The sequence below is a fragment of the Anas acuta genome, chromosome 3, assembly GCF_963932015.1.
Source record: "Anas acuta chromosome 3, bAnaAcu1.1, whole genome shotgun sequence".
Lineage (NCBI taxonomy): Eukaryota > Metazoa > Chordata > Aves > Anseriformes > Anatidae > Anas > Anas acuta.
In genome coordinates, this window is record NC_088981.1 from 84,413,631 (window position 1) to 84,433,232 (window position 19,602).

At 39.5% G+C, this 19,602-nt stretch overlaps 1 long non-coding RNA gene across 2 annotated transcripts; it reads left to right on the plus strand.

Annotated features, from left to right (window-relative positions):
• Positions 1–5,127: 5,127 nt before the first annotated feature.
• LOC137853067 (uncharacterized) lies at positions 5,128–15,159 on the plus strand. 2 transcript variants are annotated; one of them, XR_011094211.1, is made up of 4 exons: positions 5,128–5,349; positions 13,766–13,841; positions 13,928–14,038; positions 15,065–15,159. It is a non-coding gene; the product is annotated as an uncharacterized lncRNA (long non-coding RNA). The 2 variants fall into 2 exon arrangements; XR_011094212.1 differs by lacking the exon at positions 13,928–14,038.
• The last annotated feature ends 4,443 nt before the right edge of the window (positions 15,160–19,602 follow it).

Here is a 19,602-nt window from a genome sequence, read left to right on the forward strand (position 1 = left end):
AAGGCACATCCGTGACACAGAAGTTAAGCATCTCTCTTGCTCACTGCCTTTACAGGCACACTTCTTCTCTGTAATTTTTCGGAAAGCTGATGATTTACCTCCCTCACCCCTTTCTCTGATATATAATTTATTCCCCATCCCACAGATAAATCAAAAGCAGCATGAGTTGGAAGATGGCAGGCAGAAACAAGAAAACAAAACTTATGAGAAAATGTTGCATTTGTCTGACTGGTTGTTGATCAGTTGCCCAGAGTCCTGCCTGTACTGGCCCAAAACTTTTGGACATGTGAGCTGATTTCATGCAGACTTGTCAGAAAGGTAAAGATATATCAAAACCCCCCTACAACTTCAGTGAAAATAGTTGGTCAAGTGGAGGAGGTGGAAGGCTCATGCCCCAGCAGAGGAGAGGCTGGTGTGAAGTGCTTGTGTCAGACATCACAGAATCCAGAGGAGAACACAGTCTGGAGATACGGAGCTGTAGGAAACCAACTTGCATCACCTCTGCTGCTCATGGAGCTAGGAAATTAGTTTCTCTCTCTGAGAAAAGAGTGTAACAACAAACTGTTCTTTACTCCTAGGGTGTCATTGTTCTGTTTGAACCATTTCTTTTTGATGGTATTGCACTCTCAGTTATGGTTAATTTACATTTTGCTGATAATGCTTATTGCATAGAAAACTTCTGATTGTGACCTCTATAATGTGGACTCTGACACCTGAGGGTTTTGTTTTCACTATTTTTATGTTTGTTTCTGTATTAGAGAGACTATAATGGTTTCAACCAATGGTGAAATTACTACTCATGGATTAGGTTGCATCAAATGCATTGTGAGACTGAGATAACGAGCCATAATAGGGCTGAGGTTCCCAGCTGCAACCACAATAAACCTCCTGAAATTTATTGGCAGTAGAACTGGAAGTCATAATCCAGAGAAGAAGGTAGTGGTTAGAAAGACTCTGATGGACTATGGAATAGTGGTCCCATTCTTTTTTATTTTATTTTTCTTTCAGCTATGAAATAACCCTCTACCATCACATCTTTTCCAAGACATCATTGGAAGATAAAAAGAAGCGATTTTGTTCATTTAAAGTCTGTTTGTACCGAGAGCTGCATCTAAAGAGATAAAGCAGATATCTTCTTTCTGGAAAACCCAGATTAAAATCTACTGTCTGTCAGTGTTCTTCCAAATAGAAGAATGTGTTAAAGAGTCAAACTTGTTTTATTCCTTTATGAGTAAGTGAAGTGAATTTATGTGCTTCCTTTAATAAGGGCCCTAGCTTGTGCTTTGGAAAAAGGTGGCAGTAAAGCTGTACTCTCTCAGAGTTACAGGGGACATATCTCTCTGGTTCTCTCTAGACAAACTTTAAGCCTGCATGGTCTCAGATTTAGTAGAACCAATAACATTTAATATCTACAATTTTCATAAAGTTTTGTGGTTTTGAAATGCTACAATAACTACTTTCTTACGCCTGAAGACATTCATGGTAAGTTTGCAATACCTTGCACATGGAAATGGTTCAGCAAGAGTAGCACAGTGACCTCTCCTGCACAGAAATTTATTTATGAGCTGGGTGTCCCATTTTTCTGCACTCAGATATTTGACCTCTCTCATGTGTTGGCAGCATTTTTTGAAGCCAAGCTTCTGTAGAAAACCTGAAGAGATCAAAATAGAGATAAGAAGCAGGAAGTATGTGAGTACATTAGAGGATTAAAAGATAAATAACATGGTTAAATCTGCTAAGAAAAAATACATAGACTAGTTGTACTATCTTTTGAAATTTTATTTATTTTGCTGAAAACTTGTTTTGGAGAAAAAAGATGAAAACATGTTGAAACACTGCAGTGACTGTTGTCTCCAGCTGCAACTTCAGTGTCTATTGAATCAAAGTATTCAATTTATTTAAAAATCTCCTAATTCTCAGGGGAAAACAAAACAAAACTAAATAATACAAAAACACAAACCAATAAATAATAGAGAAGCTAGTGGGAGAATTTTCAAGTTAAAAAAATGTTTTCTTTTGTGGCAATGCAAAATTAAAATCTCAGTAATGTTAACGATTAAAAATCTTTAAATCACACAGTTTTGGTGAATGTATACAGTGTTTTAGTTTAAATTTCAAAACAAAGTAGCTTGAATAAACAAATTGTAACTTTTTTTCCCAGATAAAACCATACAACAATTTGAAAACTTACATTTCCTCTTTTTTTTTTTCCTTTTTACTTTTTTTTTTTTTTTTTTTTTTTTTTTTCTGTTCACTATGAAGAAATCTATTAAATCTAGGTCTTTTCTACAAAAAGTTTTAGCAAGTCAATGTTTCCCACTGGGTAGGTGGGAGCCATTAATTGAAAAATTTCTCACCTGCACTACAAAGAAGGCTTTGATCGTGATTAGAAAGAGCATTCTCTGAAATGGGCATCTTCTCCTTTCATCTTGACTGGAATGGCTATTGCATGCCCTTGGCTTCAAACAGCTACTGCTCCTGATTTTAAGAAAATATGACCAAATTAATGGCCTGATTTATCAAGAATTTTTTGTGTTATAAAAATTTCATTAGTAAATTTTTGAAGGATGTTTTGACATATAGCCTCTATTACGAGCTCGGTTTAATATGTTATTGAATACTTGTTAGACTGTTTGGTGACAAGGTAACAAAAAGTTATGGATTACTTGGGATGCTCTGCATAGCCAGATGTGTTTTCCTCTTAGATAACCCTTGACAGTTTCATTATCAACTGATAATTGCAAGCTATGCTGCAATATATCTGCTTGTCGGTTATTTCACTTTATTGTGAGCTAACCTCCTGCTGTCCTAGCGCTGCTCAAAGGTAGAACAGAAAGACAGGCTCCACATATTTTTGTTTTTTGTTTCACTGGAAACAAAATCTTTAAAAGAAGAAAGACAGGATCAAGCAACGCAGTAGTGGTTGCAGTCAAAGTGGAACCACCGAATGTGTCACTTTGTCAGTTTGCGCAGTCAGAAATTTATCTAACTCTAGACTTAAAATAACTCCATCAGCAAAATACCATTTTTTACCTTATTTTTTTTGTGGCTGTTTCTAGACTTTCATGCATTGAAGCCTGGAGGACAGTTTTCGTCTCAACTTTAGTAATCAAATCAAGCTGATATAAAAGTTTACTGACTATTGTGCATGGTTAATATAGCTGTTGTTTATTCAGAAGTCTTACCTCTGTGAAGTGACTGTGGGAGAAGTACAAATGTATTTAAATCTATATAACCATTATGTCAATGTGAATATTTGTTGGTACTGCCTATAAATATATTACCTCCTTTATATTGATATAAGTGTCTGCCTAAGCAGGCTGCAGTAATTTAGTCAAAACAGTTTTGCTATCAAGGCAGCTAAATCATAGGGGAGAAAGCAAACACTGCATACAGAGAAAGGCAGGTAATTTCTGTCACTACTTTGAAAACCGCTGGCTTTTTCAATCAACAGCAGATTTCTGTGAACAGAATAGGCGTTCTTACAAAAACTGCAGTAAATGAAAAGTTATTTTTATTGATAATGACGCTATTTGCTCTTGAGATCTCTGCACCGTTAAAGGAGCTGGTTCAGAACTTACCAGTCCTGCCTTATATAATATATGCCTTATATTTTTTTGCAGTGAAGACATAAACTGAGCCCTATAATGTTAGTATTTAAGGATCCTGTGTACTATTCTTTCAGAGCTTTGCGTGAGGTTTTATCGGTAGCAGCATTCTTCATTGAGTCGTACTTGCAATAAAAGACAGGGATGATTTTCCCATTGGAAACTGAGAATCCTTAAATTCTTTTTTATTCTGCCCTTGATAAAACACAATATTGCCTAGGCTTTGTGGATGCTACACTCTCACCCCCCTGGGAGCTCCTGGACCTGTGAAAAAAGAAAGGAAAGAAAAAGTATGACACTAATTGAGTTTTCTTGTTTCCTTTCCAGTCCCAGCATCGTGACTGTGTTTGGGCATCTGGCTGCAAGTGTTTATTCTCACTTCTGCTAGGGGACTCCCACATGTGGCTCCTGCCTTCTCCCCCGCGTGTTTCCTCTTTGCCTGCCACGCAGAAGATGCTTTTCTGGAGACACGGGAAAGCCATCATCACGTCATCTTGCCCTGAGGGCTGTTTGCTGGGTGCCTTTGCTCTCATAGGTGAGGGATGTCTGCTTTCTGTATGGGCTAGTCAGGAAGCAGGGGCCTGAGCTGGCAATTTCCAGCTGGGTCCCTTATACAACCCACAAATATTTCAGTGCTGTGTATGTGACTCATGCAAGAAGCCACCCTTAATGTCTCTGGGAGGTGGGCCCAAATAGGCCCATATATTCCCCACATCCAGATGTAGGGGCATATCTGTGCCATATCCAATGGCACAGATATGTTGAGATATGTTCATGTCATGTGCATATCTGGCAGCCATGCTCAAGCAGGGCCACCCAGAGCAGGTTGCCCAGGACCATGTCCAGGTGGCTTTTGAAGATCTCCAAGGAGGGAGACCCCACGGCCTCTCTGGACAACCTGTGCCAGTGCTCCATCATCCACACAGCACAGAAGTGCTGCCTGATGTTCAGAGGGAACCTCCTGTGCTCCAGTTTGTGCCCATAGCCTCCAGGGCACCAGAGCTGAACCCATCAGAGAGACCACAGGGGTCAGGCAGAGTGGTGGCAGAGGGACAGGAACCACAAAGCTCCTCTCTCTCCCAGCCCCAGGCAAAGGGCAGCAGCTGGGGCAGAGGCAAGGGCTTCCCAAAACCAGCTTGCCCAACTGAAATTTGCCATTGAAAGGCTGCAAAGTCTTGCCCTGTGAGTGACGGTTGGCAGAAAAGTGGAAAGGCATCCAGCTGGCATAGCTGTTCCCTCCGCAGAAGAAAAGGCTATACATTACAGTTATGCTTTGAGGATTACTTATTGTTACCCTGTTTATCTGCCTGCTAGAGGCATTTTTGTTTTTCTCCCTTTAATAAAAATATTTGCTTGTTAAGCCATTCATTTTATAGTTGCCAGTGGGGATGGTTTGATCTCTGAGTCATTTGTGTTGCTCATTGCATCAGTATAATATCCCTTGGTCTCTGAGTAAGGTCTTGAATGATGCTTTAGTAGTGATTTACCCTTAAAAGTGAACCTACCTACAGCTGTTTCCACTCAAGTCCCAGTAGAGGGATTACCAAATGACTTGCCCCAAGAGTAGTCTGGCCTGCTATGTTTTTCCAGAGCCTGTTTAAGAGGCAGTGGTAACCCTCCACTGCCACACTCACCCAGGTTCAGAGTGACAAATGGCAGAAGAATATCTTACTGCCAAAGTGAGGATGCCTGTCTGTGCCAGAAGGAAGGTGTTTGTATGACAACCAGACTTGGGATCCTGGTAGGTGAGCTTCCTTTTATCCATTGTCCTGCTTTACTTGCAGAAAGACTTTCAGTGCAAGAGCTGCAAAGGGTTTGTTAATGTCCTTTGCACAGTATGATAGAGGTTTATATAATAGATTTTTTTTTAAATTATAAAATAAATAGAAAGTTGTTGAATTTCTACCAGAGCTTCTCAACCTGCTTAGAATTTCAAAACCATTTTTAGATTGAAGAAAATAAATCCAACAATGAAGGAAAGTATTCATATCCCCTCCTCCCCCTAAAATAAAAGGAAAGACAAAGAAAGTGATATGTCACTTTAATATTAAAGCTAAAATGCTTTGATGGTGAGAAGAACTTTGCAGAAGAGAAAATGATGGGGGTGAAAAATCTTTAAAGAAGGGAAAATGGAGTGCTATTTTTAAAATTCTTTTATTCTTTTTAGATTGTGGTATTTTACAGAGCCTTGCAGATGACAAAGCAGCTGCTTCCCCTGTGCTTGATTGAATGCTTTCTCCACACACCACTGGGTTAGGTTTTTTTCTTTCTGTGTCACATTGATCTTCTCTTGTTGCTCTGCCTCTAACATGCCATTAGGCACCCCTGAGTGCCAGTAGTGAGTGAGAAGAACAGGTCTTGTGGGTAAACTGCCATTAGGTTCTTCCTGACATGACTGATAATACTATAGTCCATGTCTACTTGTTGAAGATATTTTGAGAGGTAGGATTACCTTATTATTGCATTTACTACTTGTACTGAAGGAATTTCTAGGGGCCCTTGCCTGTATCTGGGCTCTATTGTACAGTTGTTGCACACATGAATATTAAAAGACAGTGCCTGCCTCCCAGATCTTGTCTTCAAATGAGCGAGACAGAAAAAAGACAATTATTATCCCCAATTTACAGTAGGAACCTAAGGCTCTCCAGTGCTGTACAGAAGATTTTTTTTTTTTTTTTTTTAAAAAAAAAGCAAGCTATGAATTGAAGTAATATAGCCAAAGGAGGATGATACCATGTCTGTCCTAAAATGACCACCTTCTTACAAGCTCTAAGGTGAAGTGGTGTGTTAAGGTTGTTATCTGTGTTCTGGTACCAAAGCTGCTGGTGTGTCTCTTCCTCATGTGGTGTCATACAAGGTATCCACAGTAACTAAAATGTGCAAGCAGAGATAATCAGTCATATTAGCCAGGCTAGCATCTCTCATTCATACTAAAGATGTTAGTTGCTACACTCAGTCATCCCAGAAAGTCAAGACTGCCTGCTCACCAGTTTTCAAAAGTGCACCAATATAGCTCATGTTGCCAATGTGCTGCAGAATAGCTTCTGAAAGCAAGTACAGAACAGCTTTGTTATCTCCTCTTGGATGACACCTTAAAACAGCTCTCTGTGCCTGTAATTTCTGCCAGGACATAGTGATGATGAGGCTGCTGGCATGCAGATGTTGTTGTCTATCAGGCCAATCAATACTGTCTGATCGGTTCTTATATACCTTTAATGCTCTGTTGTCTCTTCGCTGAGGCTGTGGGTGGTTAGAGCAGCCTTACAGCTTTGTAGAGCATGTCACACAGAGAAACAAAGAGAGACACTTTTTTCTTGGGCAGATAATGACAGGACAAGGGGGAATGATTTTAAAATGAAAGAGGGGAAATTTAGATTAGATGTTGGGAGGAAATTCTTTGCTCGGTGGTGGTGAGGCACTGGCACAGGTTGCCCAGAGAAGCTGTGGATGTCCCATTCCTGGAGGTGTCCAAGGCCAGGCTGGATGGGGCTTTGGGCAGCCTGGTCTGGTGGGAGGTGTCCCTGCCCATGGCAGGGGGGTGTAACTAGATGGTCTTTAAGGTCCCTTCCAACCCAAACCATTCTGTGGTTCTATGAGATATTGGGTTTCTAGGTTCTGGGGTAATAAAGCTATTTATAACAAATAATAAGCAACAAGAAATCTTTCTCCAAACACCTTTCTATGCTTACATGCTCAAATACAACCCCACACCCCATCATGCCCCAAGCACACTCACACAGCTTGCCATATGTGGGAGTATTTTGCAGCTATTGATATTAAGGATGTCTGCCCTTAATAACTGAGAAGAATTAGCATAATGCCTGGCTCACTGAATTTCTGTGGGGAAATGGTAACTTCCAGTGGTCATTTAGAATCCAGTCATGTTCTAACAGACTTCAGTGACAGCAGCATTAGGTTGTTAATTTATACCCGGCTTTAACATTTTCCTTGAAGCCCTAAATTATACATTTATAACCAATTTCTCATACAAAAAATAGTTACTAGAACTGCACCAAGTGTAAGTTCTTGCACATACGTTGGGGCAATCCCAAGAACAAACACGAGCTGGACAGAGAATGGATTGAGAGCAGCCCTGATGAGAAGGACTTGGGGATGATGGTAAATGAGAAGCTCAACAAGAGCCAGTAATGTGTGCTTGCAGCTCAGAAAACCAACTGGATCCTGGGCTGCATAAAGGGAAGTGTGGCCAGCAGGTCAAGGAAGGTGATTCTCCATAAGGATGACCAGAGGGCTGGAGCACCTCTCCTACGAAGACAGGTTGGGGGAGCTGGGGTTGTTCAGCTTGGAGAAGAGAAGCCTCCAGGCAGACCTTACAGTGGCCTTCAGTATGTAAAGGAGGCCTACAGGAAAGCTGTGAAGGGACTTTATAAGACATGTAGTGACAGAACAAGGAGTAAAGGCTTTAAACTTAAAAAGTGTGGATTTAGATTAGATATTTGGAAGAAATCCTTTACTCTGATAGTGGTGAGGCACTGGCACAGGTTGCGCAGAGAGGCTGTGGATGTCCCATCCCTGGAAGTGTTCAAGGCCAGGTTGGATGGGGCTTTGGGCAGCCTGGTCTGGTGGGGCTGGAACTTTAATGTCCCTTGAACTGAAACCATTGTATGCTGAACTGCACTTCTTTAAAGGTTTATTTTGCAGCTGTTTACCTTTGCTAAGGGTCTTGACATCAAAAAAAAAAAAAAAAATCCAGGTGAAAATGATAAATATTACAAACTTCTAGTGAAAATAATCAGTACTGTAACTTTCCTAAGGAAGGTAGTGCCTGAGCATGGCTTAGGAATGTCGCTTAAGTGCTAAGTGAATAGACCTTCTTTTTAAAGAGGGAGACATCCTCCAGATGAATGGAAGTCTGGGACATGTTTTCTTGTCTATTTTAAATTAGCTCCTTTAATAGGTTGAAGCCTAAAGTTAGGTGTACAGATAGGAGCTACACTACTTGAACCAGTGAGCAGTCACAGGAGATAGAGATTTCAGCGACCTCAGGAGGATGCCCAGTCTGTCTCCTTCCAGTCCAGGTCATCTCTCATTAAACCATTTCAGCCTTCAGCTCCCTTCTGGTCTACAGTTGCACAATACAGAGGGGTGGGGTAAGTTAATAAAGTTTTATGTCTTTGTGGTCCTGTTTATATTAAGGAGCCCAACTGGATCTGGTATTGTATTGGAGCTACTGTGCACTGCTGATACTGGACAGATGGCAGAGATAGGCATTATCCTTCCTTTTCCTACATGGGACTGACAATTACCATCTGAGATCTCAGAAGCTAAATTTCAGAGTCCTCCTTAGTCCTACTTGGGGTTGCAGTGTATTAACTGGGATGAGCACAATTAGCCTTCATAAGTCTGGATTTGGAAGGAAGATAACAGTAGGTTACTGAATATGATCCAGGGGTTCACAGGTGTACCTCTGAGGTTTTTAATTTTTCTTGTTTGCTGGGTGAGGAAAATTATTACCTGTATTTGATTACCCAGTGCTGTTTTTTTAATATATATTTGTGCTCCTGGCTTCTTGTTGTCAGCATCACTGCTGCAGACTGCTGAGAGCTTTGAGAGGGCCCAACCTGTCAAACTGGGAATCAAATACATTAAGCCCTCCTCCTCACTGAGTAGTTTTTTTGAGAATGTGCCACTGATGATTGAAGCTGGGAGACACATGTCTGGGTGTGGAGGAGTCTGATTTAGAGCTAAAGCAACTGTGAGACATCAAAAAAAGAAAGGGGAAAAGTCTTGATGTGCCTCAAGGCTGTGATAGCATTGAAAGATGGAGGCTGCACAAAAACAACCCATCTTTCTGTGAAATGGCCAGATGAGCTCAGATACCTTGTGCCTTACTGTATATATACTATATACTTCATGCTCTATTCCACCTACACCAGGTTAGGCTGTTTTGTGGCCCAGGGTTGTGCCCTATGCAGCTACAAATGTGGGCAACAATTAGACCATGAAAGATGACCACAGCCAACATTAGCTATGCCACAGCTGGTCTGTGCTCAGGAAGAAAACAGAGCTCAAAACAAAGAAATGTGAGTGCTGGTCTTTGAGTCCTGCTTTCTTTCAGTTAAGGATTGTTTATCTTTGTTTCTTCTAGTGGGGATTTCCTGATCATTTCCCTTTGGTTTTGTTATTTCTCTTCTCTCTCTCTCTCTCTCTCTCTCTCTCTCTTTTTCTCTTATTATTATTTTTTTTTTCCCATGACATTTGATAGTTATCATCTTTGGCTCTTCTTAAATGGCTCATTTGCAGGAAAACTACTTTATGTGCCTGTCTGAAGTACCAGCTAATTGAACACTCGGAAAACAGTCAGTGATGCTGTCCTGGAAGTCAGACTATGTACCAAAGAAAGTGAAAGGTTTACTGGCAAGATTCATGGGGTGGGGAGGACATATTCAAAATTAGAGACTAGTGTCAACAAGAGGTGATGCACAGGGTGTGTAGTTCTGATTTGCTTTAAAGGATAAAAAAATTCCTGTCATCATTTTGGAAATCTTGGTATCAATTTTGCAAATGTAAAGATATGAACAGATCACTGCACCAGGCAAAAATCACATATTCTTCGGTCTGTCTTCATGTGGATGGCCTGCATACATGATGTCTGGCTAATAAAGGGAATTATTAAAAGTTTTCAATATAATACTGTCCGTAAAGACTCAATAAGTTCTGCATTGAGGTGTCATGCTGCCATATCGTGTAAAAACAATGGAAATATGCCTTCATATTGGTGGTCTTTTCTTAAATTACGTGCATGTTGGAAACAGGCAGTGGTGGAAAGAACAACTCAGCACAGATGTACCTACCCGAGCACTATACAGCCTGGTTGCAAATGGGAGGAAAGCTCTGAGAATCTGACTATACTGGAAGATGAAAAAAAATACATCTTTTTCAAAGCTGATTCAGAAATGACTGAAACAATTTGATTATATTTGTGTCCATGGAACCCAATTTGAACTTTAGTGGCTACACAGCCTCATGTGAAACTCTTATGACTCTCATAGGAGTCCTATAGGCTCATCAAGGCTCCCATTCTTTTATCTTTTATTTTTTATTTTTATTTATTTTTAATTATTGACTTCAGAATTTGGTTTCTTTATATTAATGGCCTATGTGGAATTGATGGAAATCAATATGATACAAGGATATATATTTTTAAATATGACTTTCTCCATGGTTAGGAAAGATGTATGCCTTTTCAGTATTTAATCTTTCTGCTCTCTGCTCAGCCCAATGGTAACATAAATAATATTAAAACAATGCATCGACTCACTTTTGTCTGTGTTTCTGGTTAGTTAAATTATTAATATATGCTTAGTGCAAGACTGATTTCAGCTAACTTTAGCAGCCTGCAGTGCATACATTTACATCTGATTTAGCTTTGGGGGCTCCCATTACAGTTGGTATGGGAATCACAACCCTAAGGAGTGAAACACATCATGAGTTTTAGGTACTTTCCTTAAGTAAGATGAATTATTCCCTAAAACACTGATCTTTCTCCAGCTAGCTCCAATGCAGATGTCTTATTTTGGAGAGATGAACCTGACCCTCTGCTCTATTTGTGTAATTTCTGTGTGTACCTGGATTATAACGTAGGGCGGTGTTTAGCCCATGGTAGCTAAGAACCCTGTTCTCCTCTGGCTTGAGGTGTTTCAGAGAGCAATCTCCCTTCTTGATCACCTGCTGACAGCTAAAGTGACAACTATTTTTCATAAGAGCGTCCCTAGTTGCATTTTGTGAAGACATCCGATTCTGCTTGTGCTGTGTTAAATACCTATCAGATTCAATCTTTCCAAAAGCTTAGCAGAAGAGGGTTCAATGCCCCGACTGTTTTCCTTTCTGTAGGAAAAGCTCAGATAGTCCGTGCTGAGCAGGAGCTGGAGCAGTGCCTCAGGCACCAGTGGACTGGAGTTAGGAAGGTGCTGTGTGAGTGAAACTGTGCCCAGGGTTAAGCAATAGATGAGATTTATTTGTTTATTTATTGAATTACGATTAGGTTGGAGACCTGTTAGCTCTGTCTCAGCCTTATGCTAGTGGCCCAAGTCCTTTAGTGGATGTAGTTTTTAGAAATACTCGCAACACAAGGATTTATAGGCACATTTATTCCAGAGGAATCTAATCACAGCACTGCTTTCGTAAATGTAGCTGTATCAGAAGCAAACAGTGCATGAATTATGTGTCTCAGCAGGATTGATTGTACCCTTAGGAGCTATCAGCAGCACCCAGAGAACAATTACCTTCTCCTGCTCCTAGTAATGAAGTACAATTTAGAAACAGAAAATCATTATGTAAAACTTTGAGAAATGACACAATTACATTACATTACACATACTTTTGTCATAGGCCTTGCTTATTACATAAAATTTAAATATCTTCTGGGAGGGAATTCTGTTGTGTTGGTTTCCTGCTCTCGTGCTCCAATGCAGGTTGAATTTCTGTCAAATGACAAAAGAAACCTTTTGAGGGTTGGAAATACATATACTCTGAACATTCAAAAACCTTGCTTATAAAAGGAGACAGTATCTGAAACAAGCAGTTATTAAATACTGGTTAATTTAATATGAAATAACCTGCTCATTTGCCAGAATTTATTTCATACTTTGTTTTACCAGGTTATTAGAACAAAATGCAACTCAAAGAAATGAACACAGGCATCATGCTTCTAAGGTTATCTCTCCTGTACAGTCAGTCTGATTTCCTGGTAATTGCTTAAAGATTTAAATCTAAGCCCTAAGATATTTTTTTTCCTTTCTTTTACATAATAGTTGGTCTTTGTTTTGTGTGCTGCTTTCAACTGGCGCGTGACAGAAGCTGTGTGATGGAAAAGAAGAGAGTTGTGTCAGCCCAGTTTGTGCAGTGTTCCGTGCCAAAGGCAGTCCCAAGGCAGCGCTCTGGTGAGCAGCTGAAACGCGGGGCTGGGCAAGTGCCACCCCCAGCATGGGGACAGGACTGGGCAGCAGGCAGCACTGCTAGTGGTCCCAATAGGTCTGCAGGCTCTCCTGCCTCAGCTGTAAAATGTGAGACTCTGGGAGGCGAGCTGGTGGAAAATGTTAACATGGCGTTTCTGAAAAACTCAGCAATGCTCTTAAATCTTAAGGGCTTCTACCTGAGGCTGCGACTGCAGCAAACATGAGTTAGTGTCTGAGCAATCTGAACGCATCTCTGAATTACCTGAATGTATCTCATCGCTTTCACTAGCAACTCTTGTCAAACAGTATTTTCCTTAAAGGGAGATGTTGCATTTCATACTATCCCTTCTTTACTTTAAAGGCCTCTTATTTAACCAGAGAGCTGCCACAGTGAGAAAAGTGATCAAAGCTGGTTCTTAAGCCCCCAGGACTGCACAGGAATTTAAGTTTACAGGAGCCAGTTCTCTCATGGATAGGAACGTAAGGAATAGTTTTCCTCAAAGGACCTTGCTCCAAGTGCATCACTGGTTTATTTAAAGGGGGTTGCTTCCCACGCTCCTATTTATACTTCAGTAATTGATTGTGGATGGTTTCACCAAAAGTGCATCATGAACTTACTAACCCTAGTGGTTTGAACTGGGGTGGATCCCCCTGCTCCAACAACTTCTCCCAATATTCTCTAATGGGTTTTGTTGCGTGTTGCTTCATAAAATCAATGCTGTGGCAACCCCTTCATCCAAAGAGTGTGTGTATGTGCTTGCACACTGGGAGAATGAGGCTTTGCAGGAAATTTTGGGAGAAGCCGGTCTCTCCATGGAAAACTGACAAGACCTGGTTAATCATTTACATGTTTGCGATTTTGTACTTAAGGCACAGAAGCACTGAAGTGATTTCCACAGACTTTTCAGTGCTGTGGGCATTTAGTAGCCTCCTGAAGTAATTAATTATGATTTTGGTTTGACTGGAATTAAGATGGGACTCTTGAGATGTCATTAGTGTTCAACTCGAGTATCAGGCAAGACAAAATTGTATCTCCATTTAGACAATTTCATGTTACCTCTTTCTTTTTAATATTATTTTTTATATATATATATAAAAGAAGCTATTAAAAGCTTAAAGAAGAGGCCATTCTTTTTATTTGAATTTCACTGAGGCAGGCTGTTTTACAAGTATGGAGATACAAGGATTAGAAATCCACATTTCATTATATTGATTTCACATCTCTCATATTCTTTCCAGGTACTTTGCACTGCACAGGCCCATGGCAGGAGCTGACTTGTAAACAGCAAACAGTGATGCTATGGGGGCTGAGGAGGTGATTGCCCACTGTTATTTTTTTCACTTTTTCCTCAGCAATTGCCACCCTGCTGTCATATTATTCATGGATGTGTTCCTCTGCAGTCTATGGAGTGATGCTTAAGCCATCTTGGCCATGCCATTGGTCCCAGTTTGGGTGTCCGCAGCGTGGGAGTGAGCTATGCTGCTGCCAAATAGTGTGTGAGTCTCCTGCAGGTACCAGAGATCAGTTTGAGCCTGTATCTAGCTGGCAAAACCATTGCTATGTGTTCTGTATATATATCCAGTATGCTTCATCTTTAAATATGTTCTGTTTACTGAACAGAATAAAACCCTGACATAAATACATGGTAGTGGAGAAGGCTGGCAAGTGGTAGCCCTGTACTTGTGAGCTGAATCCCGTGATGGGAGTGAGTGCTGCTCTGCCTGGAGGACCAACAGACTTCTTGGTTTTCTTCCCGCTTTGTCACCTTGCCTGAATGTCCTTGCCCTTTTGTGTGCTCTAGGAGCCATTTTCCTACTTTTTAGTCACTAGTGCTGCTGGGAGCTCTAAAAAAGTATTAAAATTTTAAATAGGTGGAAGCCCCCTCAGATTCGTCATGAACACAGCAGTTGCATTTTGATGGTATTTCTCCTTTATTACAGTATATTCTCATGAATAAAATGCCTTGTGCCCTGCTAGATTCTATCCAAGATAATAAATTGTTGTTGAAAGCATTGAATTGCAGAAGCCTGTCATTAGCATCTAGCACAAGCTGCATTTTGATGTGGCAGTCAAACTGAATTAGGCTCTACCATGCATCCAGACAGCATAATAGGTAGGTGACTGTCCTCTTCCTAGGCATCCCAAGTGGTGGTGACGTGTGAAAGTCAGTGCTATGGAGCTGCTGGAAGGTAATAATCACACAACACCTTCACCACATGCAACACCCCCATTCAGAGCTTAAAACCCATTTTCTATTTAGGTTGTAGAAGAAAACTATGTAAAACTTATCAGAAATTATGTATGCTAAAAAGACCATTAGGCTATATTTTGACTTCTGTTCTGTTCTATTTGTTTTCAAGGGTGAATAGACACTTACCTGGTGGTGTAGAGAGTCAACTGAATGTCTTTTTATTATCTCTGATATTTTGTGCATTTCATCAGGAGGTCCTGAGCTGTCCCCATATGTTTTTAGTTCAACCCTTTCTGAGTTGCCCAGGCATAGAGACGAAAGCTTAATATACCCCCTTGCTTCACAGATACCATCTCTCTTTGTCTTCATCATTGTCCCCAGATTTCTGAGGGCCAATGTGTATTAGAAAATCCTCAGGTCCAGCACTGGAGGTGACTAAAGGTAACACTGGAAACAATCCCAGGTTCTGAACAGCCCTAAAGTACAGGAGGTGCTTGGTTACCAAGCAGCTCCTGTTTTTCTCTGTGCCTACTAACAAGTATGATAACACTTCTGTTTTCTTTTATATTATCTGATAAAACCCCTACGTAGTTCCAATTTTCCTCTTATTTCTGGAAAGGTGCACTGCGTTTTGGAGTTGCCAGCTCTCTATGGGGAACAATAGATCTCAAGTTGTGCAGTGGTTATTTTTTTCAGTCAAAGCCTTCATTCCTGGAAACAAGTGGTTACAGGAGATAAATCCTTTATTTCAGAAAGAAAAAAGTCCATAAACAGCTATTAGTCTTACTGGTTGCAGTGAAAAACTCAAAAGCACAACACTAATTTTCTCCAAAGATAAATTAGAAGGTAAGTAAAAACAATCCAACGCTTATTGTTTTTAAAAGCCAAATTCTAACACTTGTCTGCTTTATAAGTTTTGAATATTTATAAATGATAAAGGTGATGTTGATAAGGCAGTGATGCACATAGCCACACACTCCCTGTAGGTTGTGGTCCTCTTTTTAACCCTCATATCAGGTTGTCACTCCTAGGGAAGCACACTGTTTTTTGTAGCAATTTCCCAGTATTCTGGAAAGTCCTCCAGCCTTCCAGATTATATCAAATTCATATCTACAGACCATCTTCACTGCTGATTCATTCTCTATCATTCGTTTGGAAATAACAATCCTGGTCTAAACACCTAATGAAATCTGTGGTAATCCTGGGACTAATTTAGGGGCTGTATATATGCATAAAAATATTATGTGTTGTTCAGAAGTATCTTGAACTCTGTGGTAACACAGGAATTTAAAACATCAGTGAATTGTGTGCTAATTTACCAGTCTAACAGAAAAGACAGTTTGAAATTTTATATTTCCCATGGCATTTGTTTTACAACAAGAATAAACATTGATTCAAAAAAAAAAAAAGCACATGGAAAAAAAAAGCAAATGAAAATATTTCTATTTATTTCATAGTAGTGACAGTCTTGAAATTCCAGGTGTGAAAATATCAGAGAAATAATTTTAATTTTCCATGTCAAGTATGGCAGTAGTGAAACAACAGAGATCAGTTACAACAATTGTTTTTATTAAAATGGTATTTACTTTGCTGGTCTGTCATCCACCATCAATCTTAACTGGATTAAAAATGATATCCAGTGGCAAGTATTCATAATTAAAGTGTTTTTACAAGTATATTTACTAAGATGAGCAATCTTACATGTACTACACATTCTCAGAAAATAAAAATGATATGAGAATAGATATAATTTTAATTACTTTCCTTTTGCTAGTGAGCTGGTATTAAAGGGAAAAAATACACTTACTTTTTTCTTCCCAGTGTGAAAACTATCAAAGTGTATTTCTCAAGAAGAGTCACCACAGTAAGTAATGAAGGAACTGTTTCACAAAAAGAAAGTTCTGGGGAAGACCTTTCTACTATCTGCAGATCTTCAGGTTGGTTTTCCTTATCTGAATGGCTGCAATTGGTATGTTTTTGTAAGTTGGTGCATTTTGTGCACTCTGAAAACTTATAAACATCCAGTGAATGTGAGCTTTGCTTGCTCAGCACTAGTGAAAACCACAGAGAAATTAACCTTTTGTCCTGTGGGGACTGTGTAGCTAAACAAGTAGCTAAACAAGTATATTCACAACTGTGAATATATGAAATTAAATTAGAAAACTAACTGTGCAAAAATTCTAGGGTGTTAATACACCCTAGGGTGTCAGCATTATTTGAAAGTTTTTTTCATGTTTGTATTTTTATCTTTGTTTTAAATAGTGAGAAGACCTAAGCAGTTAAATATCTAAAACTGATGAGTTAGAAGAGCAGACACTGGTTTGCAGCTGGTATTAGAGAGGAATGGTGACAGATATTGGATTTAGATATCATAAATACTGGATTTAGACATCTCCCTCTGCTCCCAGCAGGAATCTTGTGATTGATCTCAATGCTAATAGAATCAAATGCAAAGACAAAAGGCACGTAGAAATGGATGAAAGCAAAGATGTAGGAGTGGCTGGCAAAATGCTGACTGCACTGATACAGGGGGTAGCATTCCTTAGAATTAGACCTTGCATTGAAAATGCAACATCCCTGTTCAAAATGTATAAATTACTTGCAAAAATGTTTGGAATGCATAAGTGTTCCATCTCATGAATGTATTAATGAGTGGGCTATGTAGATATGTGTATGGCTGTAGTTTGTTTAGTATTCTGCATAAAATAATTGCTTATCTGTAGCCTTTGCAGAAAATGAAAAAGAAAATGTGAATTATTTTGCAATAAAATAGACCAGACCATACTTGATCTAGCAAAATCTGTCCTAAGTTCAATATGAAACAAGAAATGCCACAATGAGATTTTTTTTTTTTTACACTTTATCCTTTGGTTGCACACCATTAACATTATTCAGCATGATGAGAACAACAGTACCAACAATAAAGGATAATGCAATAGGATTTTTATTTAAATTTAGATTTGATTAGTAGCCTTCTTGTAAAATTTTAACAGAGGGGAATAGAAAACAGGCAAAAGCAAATAATAATAACCCCCCCTCTTTGTTCAGTCCACATCTTGAGAGAAGGCTGAAGGACTCTTCACCGAATGGATTTTGCATAAGAAGTGACTTTGTGTGAGAAGCTTCCCAGTGCTGAAGAGAACCTGTAGGCAGACTTTTTTCTGTCTTGGGTCTTAGAGGAAAACCTGCATGACAGATCTGAAAGATGTGGCAGCCCTTAGCAGGGAAGAATAAGGGAGGAGTTCTACAGAGCCTGTCTTCCTCCATGTGTCCGTCCTGTGTAACTCCATCCCCCTAGATAGTTACCTGTAAGGAACCCACCTAGCCTCATGGAAGAGGGAGTTTAGACAACTAGTTTTAACTAAATGTCAACCTTAAACTTCCACCATGCTAAAATGAGTGTTTCTCAATATAATTTAAAGTTATTCACTCTAGTGTTAATTTATGCCTCACAGTCACATTTCTTTCTTGTAGCACAGCTCCAAGTATTGTATCACTGCTTGGCTCCCTCATCCATGTCTGCAAATGTGGAAAGGGAAGAAGTCTTCACCACCCAAGGGCATGAAGACAGCCTTGAGGCTGTTTCTATGGGATTTGTTGTTTTGTGTTCACTACTTTCTCTAATAAAACTCAGCCTATTTTTTTTTTTTTTATTTTTATTTTTTTTTTTTTTTCAGGCTTCTGATAGCTTCCACTTATTTTGTCTCCATAGGAGGAAAAAACATTGTTTTGAAAACCGAGGTGAAGGGGTATACAGACAGCACAATTTAATGAATGATCTACTTTAGGAACCAGAGCCAGAGTGGCAGCCCTAGTGCAGAGCAGATGAGGACACTTTCAAGGCTAGATGCTTTAGTCTTAGGTAAAGAGAAGTCTAATGCAGATGTGGATGCCTCTCTGATTTCTGCAGAGCTCGTTTAAGTTTCTCTATGCAGCACTGCATTGTGTCAAGCAGATATATTTATAGAGATAACAAGTGCCCAATAATAAGCACATGCACCCAATGAAGAAAGGTTGGATATTTTTATGTAGAGAAGTTTCTTGGAAGAGTTGAGGAGATTGTCACAGAGAAACAGTTGGCTGAAAAGTTGTATCTAAAAAGGCACAGCATGTGTTTGGAAAGGGATGTTCAAATTGTGTTACTTAGTCAGGCACCATGAAATGATTATTTTTGAAAATATTTTGGCAAGATCCTCTGACATGTAACAGATGATTTGCAATTCCTATTGAATGTAATCCAGTAATAGTTCTGAAAAAAAATATTCTGGCTTAATTAATGAAGTCTGATTTCTTTGGAATTCCACTTTCCTGAGTGGCAAGAGAGATGATGGGCAATGTTGACACAAATGGATCCAAATTACTGAGCCAAACAGTAGTTTCCTTCCTGTCATTAAGCAACAGAGCATTCTGCACATTGGCCACAGTCCTAAGGAAAGCACATGTGAAGAGCATCTGAAACTACTGAAAGCGTTTACAACTACCAAAATTAGGAGTCATGCCTAGGTACCAGATTTATGAGAACAGTCTCTTCAAACTTCTGTGCTTGTGGAGAAAGAAATATCCTCTGAAGGTAATTCAGAGCTGGAGCCTCACCCACCTTCTCTGAATCACCATCTGGAAGTACCTAAAAGAATGACTTAGCCTAAGCCTTACCTATGATAACAATTAAGTGAAGTCAGTCCTGTATTTTTTTTGAGCATGCTACTTGTGCTGTTGTAAGCAATACAAATATGGCATTTTCATGCATAAGCATAGAAATCATTATGCAGTTGATTAGAAAAGTGCAAGAAGTGTGATTAAAGTGATTAATCAAACTCCTTAAGTTAGGACAGAGAACTACCCTAGTCTTTCATAAGATTTTTTTTTTCTTTTAAACTTATATTA